The following is a 17,259-nucleotide window of genomic DNA, read 5'->3' as shown; positions in this document are numbered from 1 at the left end:
ACTAAATACAAGAAAGGAAAAGGAAAAAGGAGAAATATACTAACCTGTGCACTTAGCATATTTTATACAACTATCATCAATCTACAGGTGGGCCAGTTCCACAGCTAAGGTACTAAGGTCTCCCAGAGCCTTCTGCTATGGCCCAACTGCACCAGAAGGTTTGAGGTGAACTGACTATATGTAATAGAGATTTAATTCTCGTGATAAAGTAGCGAGTGAAAGATGAAGTACAGCAAGGGACAGGTACGGCCATAAGAATTTTTCAGCAAACTTTCTTTAATTTTCTACTCGACATTAGTAATAATCAGATATTCTGTGGGTGATATTTCCTTCCTTGAATGGTTTATGGAAAAAGCCATCACCCACCTATCCTGACACAGGCAGAAAAAGAGACAGACTTGTGTACACACAACTCCATAAACATGACAGACCCCTGCCTCACTCACTCATGTCTGAGATGACTGACAGTAATGATATCTGATTCTAACTCCTTCTTTCTCATTTGGGACTCAGGGAAGTGGGCCACCTTTAAGGGAAATATCACCAAGTAGGAAGCATATAAAAGTTCCCTTGACAAAGAACAGACACACAGACTTCACAGGGTCTCTCATGCTTTTATTCCCTCTCTTGTAACTTATGTAAATGGTCTTCTGGGAAGACAATGGTCCCACCTCATGGTATTCTCAAGTGACAGCTTGGCATATCTATCTTTCCTGAAATGAAAAAGAATTGTTACAGCACAAATAGCCAAAAATCTTGTCCTGCAAAGTGGTATTTTCCAAGGGTCCACTGAACACCAGGCAGGCTTGAGTTTCCTTAATAACGTCCCAAACCATTGTCAGTGCAGCTACAGCCAAACCCAGCTACAGCCTTGGCCTCTGTCCTCATAGTGCCCCATTATCCAGCAGGTACCCCAGACACTCACATCTGTCTAATTGTTACCACTTTTGTGGCCTTTTCCCAGCCCACACGTTTGCTTCTGTCTTTCCCCTGACTTCATATTTGCCCCTGTTCATACCCTTGTTTCCTCCAGCCTTTTCCTACCCAGTCCCTACCACTTCTCCCCATCCCCTCTGCTCACTTATTTCAGGATTTTCACTCAATACCTTTTCTTCTCAACAGTTCTTTTCTGTTTCTCTAGTCCCTCCCGGTCACTTGGTCATTGATCAAAAGACAGTTTTTGAGAGAGATAATAAAAAGTTTTGGCAAGGATGTGAAGAAATTGCAACCCTTATACAATGCTGGTGGGAATATGCAATGGTGCAATTGTTAGAGAATAAAGTCTGTCAGGAGGGAATTCACAGAACATGTGAAGTAGGATGTGCCAGGAGTCTGTCTCTCCATCTAGACAAAAATTGCACTGACAGAATCTGTCTGATGTAACTATATTGGAAATCTGGAGCCTATTGAAGGCTTGCAACTTCCAGGGAAGTCTTGGATGGTAAATTGTAGTCAATTTGGGGCAATTTCAGCTCTTACCACAGTAGCAGCTACCCATCCCCCAACTACAGCCATGTGGCAGGCAGCTGTGCACGTGTTCTATGAGCAACTTGAACAGAGCTTGTAGGAGATGGGATGAGGAAAAAGGACTCTATCCTCCAAATATGGGGGGATCTGTGCTCTAATTGTTTTGGGGGTTTTTTTGTAATGTATTTTTTTAACATCTTTATTGAAGTATAATTGCTTTACAATGGTGTGTTAGCTTCTGCTGTATAACAAAGTGAATCAGCCATACATATACATATATCTCCATATCTCCTCCCTCTTGCATCTCCCTCCCACCCTCCCTACCCCACCCTTCTAGGTGGACACAAAACACCGAGCTGATCTCCCTGTTCTATGAAGCTGCTTCCCACTAGCTATCTATTTTATGGTTGGTAGTGTATATATGTCCATGTCACTCTCTCACTTTGTCCCAGCTTACCCTTTCCCCTCCCCTTGTCCTCAAGCCCATTCTCTATGTCTGCATCTTTATTCCTGTCCTGCCCCTAAGTTCTTCAGAACCAGTTTTTTTTTTTTTTTAGATTCCATATATGTGTGTTAGCATATGGTATTTGTTTTTCTCTTTCTGACTTACTTCACTCTGTATGACAGTCTCTAGGTCCATCCACCTCACTATAAATAACTCAATTTAGTTTCTTTTTATGGCTGAGTAATATTCCACTGTATATATGTGCCACATCCTCTTTATCCACTCATCAGTTGATTGGACACTTAGGTTGCTTCCATGTCCTGGCTATTGTAAATAGTGTGCTCTAATTGTGGATTGCTGCTTCTGGTCACAGAGGCACAGATGAAGAGTCAGGAAATCATTGTTACTGCACCTCTGCCCATTGTTTCAAGCCCCTCCTCTTTTGGCTAATGTGATTTCCAGGAAATTTCAAGGGCTGGTGCCATTTTATTCCACTACATGTTTTGCTTTTCCTCATTCAGATGCCAGACATTAAAGACTAGGACATCCAAAAACAAGTGCACATACAGGAAAAATTTAGAAAGTTTCTGTGCATGCCTAAAGTATCAGGAAAGACAGAAGAAGACATTAGGTTTATATCACATGCTGATGCTCAGTACAGAGAGGCTGCAATAGTCAACAAAAACAAAACCAATAGACAAAAACAATGACAAAAAATAACAAGCCCTGGGGAAGGCTGGAAACCCTGATTTCCAGAGTTACCAAATTATTAAATTCAAGTGTCCAGTGTTCCATAAAACCACAAGGCATACAAAGAAACAAGAAAGTATGGCCCAGGGACTTCCCTGGTGGTCCATTGGGTAAGATTCCATACTCCCAATGCAAAAGGGCTGGGTTCAACTCCTGGTCAGGAGACTAGATCCCACATGCATGCCACAAGTAGGAGAAGTCCGCATGCCGCAACCAGAAGTCCGCATGATGCAACCAGAAGATCGTGCATGCCGGACTTCCCTGGTGGCACAGTGGTTAAGAATCCACCTGACAATGCAGGGGACACGGGTTTGAGCCCTCGTCCAGTAAGATCCCACATGCCGTGGAGCAACTAAGCCTGTGTGCCACAACTACTGAAGCCCGCGCACCTAGAGCCCGTGCTCTGCAACAAGAGAAGCCACCACAGTGAGAAGCCCGCACACCACAACAAAGAGTAGCCCCCGCTCACCGCACCTAGGGAAAACCCGCGCACAGCAATGAAGACCCAATGCAGCCAAAAATAAATTAATTAGTTAATTTAATTTTTAAAATAAATGGATATTAAAAAAAAAGATCCCACATGCCAAAACTAAAGATCCCACATGCCGCAACTAACACCCACCGCAACTAAGACCCTCCGCAGCCGAAATAAATAAAAATAAATAAATAAAATATTACACACAAAAAAGAAAGTATGCCTCATCCAAAGGAAAATAATAATTCAACAAAATTTGTCCCTGAAAAATACTTAACATAAGACACATTAGACAAAGTCCTCAGAATAACAGTCTTAAAGATGCTTGAAGAATTAAAGGAAGATGTGGAAAAATCAAGAAAATGATGTATGAACAAAATGGAAATATCGATAAAGAGATAGAAAACCTTAAAAGAAATCAAAATGAAATTCTGGAGCTGAAAATTACAAAAACTTAAATTTAAAAGTTTACTAGAAGGATTCAAAGACAATTTTGAGCAGGCAGAAGAAAGAATCCGTAAACTTAAATACAAGACAATGGAAATTATCAAGACTGAGGAACAAAAAGAAAAGAAGAATGAAGAAAAGTGAACACAGCCTAAGAGAAATAGGGACACCATCAAAAGAACTAACATATACATCATGGGAGTCCTAGAAGAAGTAGAAGATAAATGGGCAGAGAGGATACTTGAAGAAATGATGACTGGAAACTTCTCAAATTAGAAGAAAGACATGAAAATAAACATACAAGAAACTCGATAAACTCCAACTTAGATGATCACAAAAAACCCACACCAAGACACATTAGAATCAAACTTTTGAGAATTAAAGATAAAGAGCAATCTTGGAAGCAGCAAAAGAGAAATTAATCATCATTTACAAGTGATCCTCAGTAAGATTATAAGCAGATTTCTTATCAGAAACTTTGGAGGCCAGAAGACAGTGGGTTGATTTATTCAAAGTGCTAAAAGGAAAAAAACTCTCAAGCAAGAATACTATATCTGGCAAACTGTTATTCATAAGTGAGAGGAAAATCAAGACATTCCCAGAGAAACAAATGTTAAGGGAGTTTCTGACCACCAGAACTTCCCTGCAAGAAATGATCATTAAAGTCCTATGAAGTGAAATGAAAGGACAAAGATGGTAACTCAAAGATGTGTGGAGAAATAAAATCTTAATAAAGATAGTTACATGGACAAATATAAAAGCTAGCATTATTGTGACAATGGTTTGTAACTTTACTTTTTGTTTTCTGTATGTTTTAAGAGACCAATACAGTGGGATAGATTTAGAAATCAATAACATAAAGAAAACTGAAAAATTCACAAAACAGTGGAAATTAAACAACATACTTTTAAACAACCAATGGGTGAAAGAAGAAATCACAAGGGAAATTCAAAATTAGAGATGAATGAAAACAAAAACATACCAAAACTTATGGCTCTCAGCGAAAGTGGTGTTAAGGAGGAAATTTATAGCTATAACAGCTTACATTTAAAAAACTAGAAAGATCTCAAATCAACAACCTAACTTTACAACTTTAGGAACTTAAAAAGAAGAACAAACTGAAACCAAATCTAGCAGAAGGAAGGAAATAAAGATTAAGCCAGAGATAAATGAAATACAGTATACATAAACAATAAAGAAAATCAATAAAACCAAAAAGTGTTTCTTTCAAAAGAGGAACAAAATTGGCAATACTTTAGCTAGATGGACCAAGGGAAAAAAAAGAGAGAAAACTCAAATTACTAACACCAGAAGTGAAAGTGGGGGCATTACTATAAATTCCACAGAAATAAAAAAGAAAATACTGTGAAAAAAAAGAAAGAAAGAAAGAAAGTACTGTGAATTTTTGTACTCAAAAAAAATTGAATAACCTAAATTAAGTGGACAAATTCCTAGAAACACAAAACCTACCAAGACTAAATCACGAAGAAATAGAAAGAGAATAGACCTGTAACTGGTAAGGAAATTGAATCAGTAATCAAAACTCTCCCCAAAAATAAAAGCCCTGGATCTGTTGGCTTTCCTGTGAATTCTACCAAACACTTTAAAAAGCACTAATACCAATCCTTCTCAAATTTCTCAAAATATTAAAGAGGAAGGAACAGTTCCTAACTCATTCTATGAAGCCAGCATAACCCTGACACCAAAGCCAGACAAAGATACTACAAGAAAACTACAGACCAATATCTCTTATGAACCTTGATGCAAAAATCCTCAACAAAATACTACCAAACAAAATTCAGCAGCATATTAAAAGGATTACGCACCTTGACCAAACAAGATTTATTCCCTGAATGCAAGGATGGTTAAAAATATGAAAATCAATCAATGTAATATGCCACATCAAGAAAATGAAGGAAAACAAACACATGATCATCTAAATTGATGCAGAAAAATTATTTGAAAAAAAGTGAACATCCTTTTACGATAAAAACCTTCAACAAAGTAAGAATAGAAGGAAACTACTTCCACATAATAAAAGCCATGTATGAAAAACCCATAGTAAACATGTGATGAAAGATGGAAAGCTTTTTCTCTAAGATCAGAAACAAGACAAGCATGCCCACTTTCACTACTTCTATTCAACATAGTACTGGAAGTTCTAGCCAGAACAATTAGGCAAGAAAAAGAAAAAAAAGACATCCAAATTAGAAGGGAAAAAGTAACATTATCTCTGTTTGCAGATGATACAATCTTACATGTAGAAAATCCTGACAACTCCAAAAACAGCTGTTAGAACTAATAAATGAATTCAACCAAGTGATACAAAATCAACACACAAAATTAGTTGCATTTCAGTACACAAATAATGAACAACCTGAAAAGGAAATTACAAAGACAATTCAATTTACAATAACATCAAAAAGAATTAAATATTGATACTTAGGAATTATCTTAACCTTAAACAAGGAAATGAAAGACTTCTACAATGAAAATGACAAAATATTGGTGATAAAAATGAAAGATGACAAAATAAGTGGAAACACATTCCACGTTCAAGGATTGGAAGAGTTAATATTGTTAAAATGTCAGTATTTTGCAAAGCGATCTGCAGATTCAATGCAATCCCTATCAAAATTCCAAAGATTTTTTTGCAGAAATAGAAAAATCCATCCTAAAATTCATATAGAATTTCAAGGGACCCCAAATAACTGAAACAATATTGAAAGAAAAAGAACTAAACTGGAGGACTCACACTTCTTAATTTCAAAACCTACTACAAAGCTATCATAATCAAAAGGGTGCAACAAGTGCAACATTGGCATGAAGACAGACATATAGATCAAAGGAATAGAATAACGAGCCAGAAATAAGCTCTTTAATATATGATGAAATGATTTTTGACAAGGTACCAAGATCATTCAATAAAGGACAGTCTTTTCAACAAAAGGTGCTGGGAAAACTGAATATCCACATGCAAAAGAATAAAGTTGGAAAGTTGGACCCTTACTTAACACCATATATAAAAATTAGCTCCAAATGGATCAAAGATTTAATGTAAGACCTAAAACAGTAAAACTCTGAGGAAAAAAAAAAGAAAAAAAGCATGGAACAAAATCTTCACAACATTAGATTTGCCAGTGATTTCTTGGATATGATACCAAAGGCACAGGCAACAAAAGTTAAAGTAGACAAATTGAAATTCATGAAAATTAAAAATTTTTTGTCAAGACATTATTCACAGAGTAAAAAGGCAACCCACAGATTGGAATAAAATATTTGCAAATCATATGTCTGATAAGGGATAATTATCCAGAATGCACAGAGAACTCCTAAAACTCAACAACAAAAACAAACAACCTGATTCAAAAATGGGTAAAGGACTTTAATAGATATTTCTCTAAAGAAGCTATACAAAAGGCCAATAAGCACATGAAAAGACGATCAACTTCACTAATCCTTCAGGAAATGCAAATGAAAACTGCAATGAGATACGACCCTACACCCATTTAGATAGCTACAATCTAAAACAACAACAACAAAACAATGTATTGGTGGTGAAGTGGAGAGATTGGAACCCAGTGCAGTGTTGGTGGGAATGCAATATGGTATAGTCACTGTGGAAAACACTATAAGGTTCCTTGAAAAATTAATAATAGAATTAGCATATGATCCAGCAACTCCATGTTTGGGTATATATCCAAATGAAATGAAAGCAGGGTCTCAAGGAATATCTTCATACCCATGTACATAGAAGCATTATTCATTATAGCTAAAATATGGAAGCAACCCAAATGTCCATCACCAATGAATAGATAAGCAAAATGTGGTACATACATACAGTGGAAGATTTTTCAGCCTTACAAAAGAAGGAAATTCTACAATATCCTACAACATGGCTGAGCCCTAAAGACATTATCCTAAGTGAAATAAGCCAGTCACAGAAAAACAAATATTATATGATTCCACCTATATGAGGTACTTAGAGTAGTCAAAATCATAAAGAGAGAAAGTAGGATAGTGGTTGCCAGGGGCTAGAGGGAAGGGAGAAAGGGGAGTTATTATTTAATAGGTAATAGAGTTTCAGATTTGCAAGATTTGTTGGAGGGGATGATGGTGATGGTTATATATCAATGTGAAAGTATTTCATACCATTACACTTAAACATAATTAAGAAGGTAAACTTTATGTTATGTGTATTTTAACACAATTTTTAAGAAGGAGGAAAAAGTCTGGCAGTTTCTCAAAAGGTTAAACTTAGAAATACCATATGATCCACCAGATGGTGGATCTACTAGACAAAGACAACTCTCTTTGAAATAACTGTCTTAAGGATGTTCAAAGAACTCAAGGAAGATGTGGCTAAAGTCAAGAAAACAATGTACAAACAAAATGGAAAATGTCAATAAAGAGATAGAAAACATTAAAAAAGACCAAAAAGAAATCATAGAGCTGAAAATTACAACTGGCAAAAAAAAAAAAAAATCACTAAAGGAATTCAAAGGCAGATTTAAGCAGGCAGAATAAAGAATTTGTGAACTTGAAGAAAAGAAATTATTGAAGCTGATGAACAGAAAAAGACTGAAGAAAAGTGAAAAATGCCTATGGGACTTATGGGGTACTATCAAACAGATCAACATACCCATAGTTGGGAGTCCTAGGAGGAAAGTAAAGAGACAGAGAAATTATCTTAAATAATGGCTGAAAACTTACCAAGTTTGATGAAAGATATGAATAAAAACATCCCAAAAGCTCAACAAATTCAAACTAGGATGAGCTCAAAGAAATCCACACCAAAACACATTATAATTAAACTTTCAAAAGACAAAGACAAAGAGAGAATCTTGAAAGCAGCAAGAATGAAGCAACTTATCACATACAAAGGATCCTAAGATTATCAGTAGATTTTTTTCATCAGAAACTTTGGAGACCAGAAAACAGTGGGCTGATACATTCCTAAGTGCTAAAAGAAAAAAAAAATTAACAACTAACAATCCTATAACCAACAAAACTGTCTTTCAAAAGTGAGAAAGTAATTAAGACATTTCAGGTAAACAAAAAATAATGTAGTTTGTGACACTAGACTTGCCTTGCAAGAAATTCTAAAGGGAGTCCTACAGGTTGAAATGGAAGGACATAAGACAGTAGTTTAAAACTTCATGAAGAAATAAATCCTCAAGAAATGTAAATATATGGGCTATTATAAAAGCTAGCATTATTCTAACAACAGTTTGTGACTCCACTTTCTGTTTCCTCCACGATTTAAGAAACTAATACATAAAAAGTTATTAGTCTAAATGCTAATATCATTCTAACTTTGGTTTGTAACTCCACATTCTGTTTTCTACATAATTTAAGAGATAAATGCATTTTTAAAAATTATTATTTCATGTTTTTGGACACACAATGTATAGATGTAATTTCATGACATCACTAACTGAAAGGGGTGGGGACAGAGCTGAAAAGGAGCAGAGTTGCTTTATGTTATTGAATTTAAGCTGTTATAAATTCAAATTAAGTGATTTAACATGAGGGTGTTAAATGTAATCCCCAAGGTAACCACAAATAAAATAGTTAAAACATGAAAGCAACCCAAGTGTCCATCGACAGATGAATGGATAAACAAAATATGGTGTATGAATACAATGGAACATCTTTCAGCCTTAAAAAGGAAGGAAATGCTAACACAGGCTACAACATAGAGGAACATTGAGGACATTATGCTAAGTGAAATTAGCCAGTCATAAAAAGACAAATTCTGTGTGATTCCACTCATATGAGGTGCCTGGGGTAGTCAAATTCATAGAAACAGACGGTAGAATGATGGGGGCCTGGGGGAAAGGAGGAGTGAGGAGTTATTGTTTAATGGGTAGAGAGTTTCAGTTTTGCAAGATGAAAAGAATTCTGGAGATGGATGGTGGGGATGGTTGCACAACAATACTAATCTATTTAATGTCACTGAACAGTACACCTGAAAATGGTTAAGATGGCAAAAATCATGTTACGTGTATTTTACCATAATAAAAAAGAGCAACGGAGTGGCTGAGTTCCTGAAAACAGGTGTGTGGGTGAGGGGACTGCTCAAGCCTTCAGAGCTTGGAAGTATGAGCTCTGGAGTGTAGTCTTCCATGTGCTTTCATGTTGATGATTTTGCTTGGACCTCACAGTCATCTGTGCAGAAGGCAGACCCTTACTTCCCCATTTTAAAGATCATAAGCCTGAAAAAAAAAATGACCTCCACAGTGATCTTTCAAACTGAAGCCAAAATGGACCAAAGAATGTTCTGTGCCCATTGGCATAAAGAGTTTATGGCACATTTAGCAGCATTTTCAGCCTTTCCTTAGAGAATGCACATAACAGAAACTGAGGCAAACCTTTGTTAGGACAAGAACAGCTCAGGACCCAGGCCAAGCATTGGCTGGAGCAGTGGAATATCACTGAAGCCCTGGGCTAAGAGCCAAGGGTTATTGAGCATGTATGATGTTCCAGGAAATGCTTTACAAGGTTAGTTTTGTTCTATCCCCACAGCAACCCTGGGTAGTAGGACATACAGACTCCCCAGTTCTTCTAAGAGGCAGAGAGTTAATTAGCTCACCACATTCACTCAACTAGAAAGAGGTGGAATCAGGATCTGAGCCTACACAGGTCACTCGGGAACCTGCATTCATAGTCTCCTCCCCCAAATGCCCTGAGCTGGCCACACGGGGGAGCCCAGGACCCTGATTTTGGCATACATAACATGGCAGGATGAGCCAGAGGACCAGCTCTCTGGAACCCAAAAATGTGAATGTGAGCTGTGATTATATATATATATATATATATATATATATATATATATACACACACACATATATATAAAACTATAAACTTCAGTTCACAGCCTGGTTTCACACTTCATCTGTGACAGCTGACTCCTGTTTCTTTCTACAATGTGTTTAGTATAAGTCTTTGGTTATATATGTAGCCTCGAAAAGTACATCCTGCTATTTTATTTTATCTGTAAGAATTTTTTATTTATACAAATGGCATGGGCTTTAAAATCTCATTTTGTTTCCTACTTTTCTCACCTGGTACTCAGTTTTAAAGCTGTATCTATGTTGATAAGCGTGTGTGTGCGTGCACTTATATGTCAGCAGCTATGTCAGATTCCATTGTATGCATCTGTCTTATTCAGGACCCCTGCGAGGGAGACCCTGAGATGTGAGTGCATCTCAGAATGTGATACATACAGGTCATGACCCCTAGAAACTCCTGAGCGCAGTGGGAAAGTGGAGCAGGGAGAGAAGGAAATCAGTTTCTTCTCTGGCACTTCTGGCCTGCCTTGAACACAGGCAAAGGTGACTCCAGCTGCCAGATGAATCCCCTGGCAAAGAGGTGCAGGTACTGGCAGAGAAACTGTAAGTGCTGGGGGCATTGTGGGGTGGGGAGGAGGTACAAACAGCCTCTGCTACAGCATCATTCATGATCATTCCTCTTTAGACAGACCTTAGCTTTCTGCTACCACATATAGTGCTGTATTGAATATCCTTGGCTCCTGGCCCCTTATGATCCTGTGTGGGAGGGTTTCTGAATATACGGCCCAAGAGTAGAATTACTGGGTCTAAGGGACGTGTGTGCTGAGTTTCCCCAGCTCAACCAGACTGCTCTTCCCAGGCGCAGCCCTGACTGACAGCCTCACCAGCAGTGCATCGAGTTCCAGCCACACCATCACAGGATTAAAAACCATTTCTAGTCCTGTCCACCCATGGAATCTCACCCACACTACCACCAGCACGTGACAGAATCTCTTTCTAGTCCTGTACATCAGAGAGCTGGAAAGTGGTCTCCCACTCTGATAACGAGTTAATTTCTTATGTTTATTAACTGTTCAGGTTTTTGCAAGATGAGGGATAAAGCTGGGTACTTCCTCCACACTGCACACCAAAATAAAATGCAGTTATATCATTAAAAACAAATTATTAAAATTGTAAAAATATTTGAAGAGAACAATTTTTTAAATGTGAGTTGAAAGTTGAAGTGTATATTTGAAAATTGCTAAGAGAGTAGATCTTAAAATTTCTCATCACAGGGAAAAAAATGTGTATGTGACAGATGTTAACTTTTTGTGGTGATCATTTTGCAATATACACATATACCAAATCACCTTAAACTAATACAATGTTATATGTATATCTCAATAAGACTGGGATGAAAACAGAAAAGAATGGCAAATTTGACCACAAAAAAAATGTTTAATTCTGTACAAAAAAAGATACCTAAACAAAGTTTTTTTAAAAAACACTGAGAGATGCAATGTAGGGAAATAGGTACAACATACATAAAAGGAGATAAATATAAAAAAATACATGAAATCATATAGAAAAAGAAAAAGAACCTTATGGGAAAATGGGTAAAATTATGAACAAACGATGCCCTGAAGAAGTTTTACAAATGGGCAGTGAGCAGCACAAAACACCTCATTGGAAATGAGGAACCAGCAGTCAAATCCACTAAGACTCATTCATTTCTCCATTGTCAGACTCACAAGTACTCCGTGTGGGCATGAAGCAGGGTTACAGGCTCTTGCCAGTTCTGTGGGTGGCAGTATAGATCCAGCCAGTCTTGGCCAAGGCACCTGGCTCTTGGGTCACACACAGGAGCTGCATGCAGAGGAGAGAGCCACACAGGAAGTCCCAGATGTACTCATTTCTCTCCTGAGAGCTTAGCAGAGTTTAAGCTCAAAGTCCCTTTACTGGTGCCATGCTCTAGCCTTCTGGAGGCTTCTAAGAGCTCCCCCCACCCTGAATTGGAGGATGGGCAGAGGAGCAATGAGGAGGTGGTCACTAACTTGAATGTCAGACCCCTGGCAGCTCTTACAGCACAGATTGCTGGGTGCATTCCTGGAGTTTCTGATTCAGTGTGAGATGGGCTCAGAAATCAGGGGGTGTGGACACTATATTAAAGTATGAGCAAAACATGGTTATAATGACCATATTAGTCTGCTTGGGCTGCCATGACAAAGTACCACAGACTGGGTAGTTTAAACAACAGAACTGGGCTTCCCTGGTGGCTCAGTGGTGAAGAATCCGTCTGCCAATGCAGGGGACATAGGTTCGAGCCCTGGTCCGGGAAGATTCCACATGCCGCAGAGCAGCTAAGCTTGTGCGCCACAACTACTGAGCCTGCGCATCTAGCATGCTCCACAACAAGGGAAGCCACAGCAGTGAGAAGGCTGTGCACCAAAACGAAGACCCAATGCAGCCAAAAATAAATAAATTTAAAAAAAAACAAACAAAAAAACAGAACTGTGTTGTCTCACAGTTCCAGAGGCCAGAAGTCCAAGATCACGGTGTTGGCAGGATTGATTTCTCCTGAAGCCTCTCTCCTGACTTGTAGATGTCTGTCTCTTCTCTGCGTCCTCACATGGTCATCCCTCTGTGAATGTCTGTGTCCTAATCTCCTCTTTTCATATCCTTATAAGAAGTCAGATTTGTATATACCAGTCAGATCACACTAGGACTCACCTAGTGACCTCATTTTAACTTAATTACCTCTTTAAAGGCTCTTTCTCCAAATACAATCAGATTCTGACGTGTTGGGGTTTAGGACTTCAACATATGAATTTTGGGGGAACACAATTCAGCCCATAACAATGACCTCATCCAGAATTTCTTAGTCAGGTCTTGGACTTCTTTTGCTCCCCTTGGCCAGCATATCCACTTACCTCTTTTCCTCAGGCCATATTTGAGTTATCAAAAGAAAAAGTTTCAGAAACCTAGTGGGAATAGAGTCACCTCCAACACTACTTATTTTTATTTATTTATTTTTTGTGTGTGGTACGCGGGCCTCTCACTGTTGTGGAGCACAGGCTCTGGACGCGCAGGCTCAGTGGCCATGGCTCACAGGCCCAGCCACTCCGCGGCATGTGGGATCTTCCCGGACCGGGGCACGAACCCGTGTCCCCTGCATCAGCAGGCAGACTCTCAACCACTGTGCCACCAGGGAAACCCTACTTATTTTTCTTGATTGTTTTATGTTTTCATTCATCTCGCCTCCTTTATTGATGTCTCCAAACTGTAAATTCCATGAGGGCAGGGACCTTGACTGCTTTCTTCACAGTTGTATCCCAAGGTCTTAAACAGTACCCAGCATATAATAGATGCTGAATAAATGTGTATCAAATATATGACTGAATGACCCACCCCTCTCCTTCCTTCCAGCATTATCCCACAGAGCATGCTCATCTCACACACACAAACACACACACACACACACACACACATACACACACATCTCTAATGTATGTAATATCTATTCAATGATCCACTCTGACCCATTTCTAGCAAAATGTCTTTATGCAGCTTTTGTCTGTGAAAAAGAAGCAATGCAATGAATGCTCTGTTGTATAGATACTGATGAGGAAATGTCCCTAAGATACGTTTAAATTTTAAAAAGAAAGTCGCAGAACATATCCTTCCACACCTTGCCCCATGCCCTCTGCTCCACTCGCACTTCTCCTCCTCCCACACCTCACCACCACATTACTAAAGGCCTATTTCCAGTAAGTCCTTTTACCCAGTACATGATGTCTAGCCACCAAAAGAAAATTACAAGGCATACCAAACAGCAAAATATACACTTTGAAAATACAGAGCAAGCATCAGAACCAGACCTACACATGGCAGATATGTTGGAATTATCAGACCATGGAATTTAAAATAACTATGATTAATATGCTAAGGGTTTTAATGGAAAAAGTACACAATATGAAAGCACACAATTACATATGGGCAACAGAGAGAAGAAATTCTAACAGGGAATCAAAAAGAAGCACCAGAGATCAAAAACATTCCAACAGAAATGAAGAATGCCTTTGTTGGGTTCAATAGTAGACTGGACATGGCAGACGAATAATCTCTGAGCTTGACGATATGTCAACAGAAACTTCCAGAACTGAAAAGTAAAGAGATAAAAGTCTGAAAAAATAAAAAAGAATATCCGAGAACTGTGGATAACTCGGAACTGTGGGACAACTGCAAAGGGTGTAACATACAACTAATGGGAATAACAGAAGGAGAAGAAAGGGAAAGAAACAGAAGCAATATTTGAAGCAGTAATGACTAAGAATATCTCTGAATTAACGTCAGACACTAAAGCACATTTCGGCAGGATAAATGTAAAAAAAACAAAAAATTTGCACTTAAGCATATCATATTCAAACTTCCGAAAATCAGAGATTAAAAAATAAAATCTTGAAGGAAGCCAGAGGGAAAAACACCCTACCTGTAGAGGAGAAAAGACAAGGGTTACATCTGACTTCTCAGAAACCATGCAAGGGAAAAGAGAATGTAGTGAAATATTTAAGTGTTGAGAGGGAAAAAAACCCCACTAATCTAGATTTTTGAACACTGCAAAATTATCCTTCAAAACTGAAGGAGAGGGCTTCCCTGGTGGCGCAGTGGTTAAGAATCCGCCTGCCAGTGCAGGAGAGATGGGTTTAATCCATGGTCTGGGAAGATCCCACATGCCATGGAGCAACTAAGCCCATGAGCCACAACTACTAACCCTGCACGCCTAGAGCTTTTGCTCTGCAACAAGAGAAGCCACCGCAATGAGAAGCCCACACACCACAATGAAGAGTAGCCCCCCTCGCTGTAACTAGAGAAAGCCTGCACGCAGCAATGAAGACCCAACAAAGACAAAAAAAAATTTTAAAAACAAAGTCAAAAGTGTTTTATTAAAAAAAAACAAAACTGAAGGAGAAGTATATTCTCAGACAAATAAAAATTAAGGGAATTTGTTGCTAGTAGACTTGCCTTGTGAGAAACATTAAAAGAAGTTCTTCAGGGAGAAGGAAAATAATACAGGTCAGAAACTCAAATCTACATAAATAAAGAGCATCAGAGAATGAATAAGTTGAAGGTGAAATAAAAACATATTTTTCTTATTCTTTTGTTCAAAATAATATTACCAGCAAGGCATTCAGTTATGTATGCTATGTGTGTATGTATGTGTATATAGCAAACATACTCTTACCAAAAAATCCAACAATAGCACTTTTTGGTATTTACTCAAATGAACTGAAAATGTATGACTGCGCAGAAACCTGCACATAAATGTCTATAGCAGCTTTATTCATTCATAATTACCAAAACTTGGAAGCAACCAAGACATCCTTAAGCAGGAGAATGGACAAATAAACTGTGATACATCCACAATAGAATACTACTCAGCACTAAAAACAAATGAGCTATGAAGCCATGAAAAGACATGGAGGAACCCTAAATGCATATCTCTAAGTGAAAGGAGCCAATCTAAAAAGGCTACAAACCATATGATTCCAACTACTGTATATGACATTCTGGAAATGCTAAAAACTATGGAGACAGTGAAAAGACCAGCTGTTGGCAAAGGTTAGAAGAGAGCAAGGGATGAATAGCTGGAGCACAAAAGATTTTTAGGCAGTAAAACTTTTGTATCATACTATAATTGTGGATACCTGTCATTATAAATTTATCAAAGCCAGTAGAATGTATAACATCAAAAGTGAACCCTAGGGCTTCCCTAGTGGCGCAGTGGTTAAGAGTCTGCCTGCCGATGCAGGGGACACGGCTTCGTGCCCCCGTCCGGGAAGATCCCACATGCCGCGGAGTGGCTGGATCCGTGAGCCATGGTCGCTGAGCCTGCGCATCTGGAGCCTGCGCGTCCGGAGCCTGTGCTCCTCAACGGGAGAGGCCACAACAGTGAGAGGCCCGCGTGCCGCAAAAAACAAAACAAACAAACAAAACAAAACAAAAAAAAGTGAACCCTAATATAGCCTATGGACTTAGGGTGATAATTATGTATCAGTGTAGGTTCATCAATTGCAACAAACATACCTCTCTGGTCGGGGACGTTAATAGTGGATATTGATAGTGGAATGGACTGTGCCTTGTAGGGACAGGGAGTAAATGGGAAATTTCTATACTTTCTGCTCAGTTTTGCTGTGAACCTAAAACTGCTCTAAAAAAGAACTTATTCATTAAAAAAGAAAACATAACCGCAGGTAGCAAAGACATGAACAATATTGTTCTGTTATTTTTATGGTGATTACATTGCTTATTTTCTTTACAGGGAGTGAGGAAGTGTTTTAGATATATTAGTAACTTTCTAACCACCTGCTCATTCCCTTGGGAATTCTAAAAGGTTTTAGAACTCATTGGGAAAACCACCTACTCTCCATAGAAATGCAGTTTTAGGATTTAAATCCACATTTAATCACAGAAATAAAAAGGAACACAGTGTTAAGTGGGTAGCCTTGCAAACATCTTAAACACTATTGTGCAAACCTGCCATTGAGAAATCCAGCTCAAAGAAATCCAGCAAAGGGGATTCGGCATGTTGTCAAACTCGTCCTACTCCCTGTGGATCCTGAATGTTTGACTCCAGAAACCTGGCACTTAATTTTAATCAAGATTTTCTAAAAGACACAGGACACTCCTACTTTCCTTGGCTCCTTCACCATTTCCAACAGAAATAAGATGTGCTCTGGGCTCAGGACTAGCATTGCCACACACACAAACCCTCATATGTTTGGAATGAAGAAGGAGTGGTTATTTATTTCCTCCAGTCTGTGACATAAAAAACAAACCAACAAACTCAGTTTGAAAGCTCGAGGATGCAGACAAAAAGCACAACAGGATTTCACTTTAAAAAT

Source organism: Lagenorhynchus albirostris, chromosome 7, assembly GCF_949774975.1.
Source record: "Lagenorhynchus albirostris chromosome 7, mLagAlb1.1, whole genome shotgun sequence".
NCBI lineage: Eukaryota > Metazoa > Chordata > Mammalia > Artiodactyla > Delphinidae > Lagenorhynchus > Lagenorhynchus albirostris.
The sequence above is the reverse complement of the archived record's forward strand: the minus strand, read 5'-3'. Positions refer to the sequence as shown.